The sequence below is a fragment of the Eucalyptus grandis genome, chromosome 6 (genome assembly GCF_016545825.1).
Source record: "Eucalyptus grandis isolate ANBG69807.140 chromosome 6, ASM1654582v1, whole genome shotgun sequence".
NCBI classification, from domain to species: Eukaryota; Viridiplantae; Streptophyta; class Magnoliopsida; order Myrtales; family Myrtaceae; genus Eucalyptus; species Eucalyptus grandis.
Window position 1 is genome coordinate 13396850 of NC_052617.1, and position 692 is coordinate 13397541.

A 692-nucleotide genomic window follows, 5' to 3' on the forward strand; every position below is an offset into this window, starting at 1 on the left:
TTATCTCTCTGCCTCGCATCCCATATCCCCCCCCTTTTTACCACATCAGTTCGGTCTCTGCAATCCTGGGATTCCTTTTGTGATTCGAAGTATCTTTGCAGCGAGACTGCAGCACTTCCGAATTGCACAGGGACATCAATCATTGCGCTTATGAAGCTTTTTCGGGGCAGCAATGGCGTTCGATGGTGCACTTCCCCCCGCATATTTCCAACATCTTATTCTTTCCTCTATTCCCCACCCCTCCCCCCTTTTAATTTAACTATTTTACAAGAGGACTTTATTCTAATTTGCCCTTTCTTCTCTTTTTATTCCATTTTCAGAAATTAATTCACGATAAAAAAAAAAAAAATGGAATCAATGACCCATTGCATGATATAGAATTACGTGAGAAGAAGCATATATTCGACATAAAAGTTGCTAAATTATGGATGTGACCGCTAGTTCGACCTCTATGCGTGTATAGCAGGATGATTTTCCATAAAGAATTCTCTCAAATTAAAAGGCGATGAAATGACACCAGTTGAAGGTGTAATATTCTGTGAACAGGGTACAATAATCGTAAGCTTTATTCTTTATTCTTGGACAAGGTCTCTAATGGCATATTATTGTTTGGCTGGATGGGGTTTTAATTAATGTGAACACATCACTTTTAAGATTCTGACTTTTGTTATAAACTCTCTACATAGACAAAG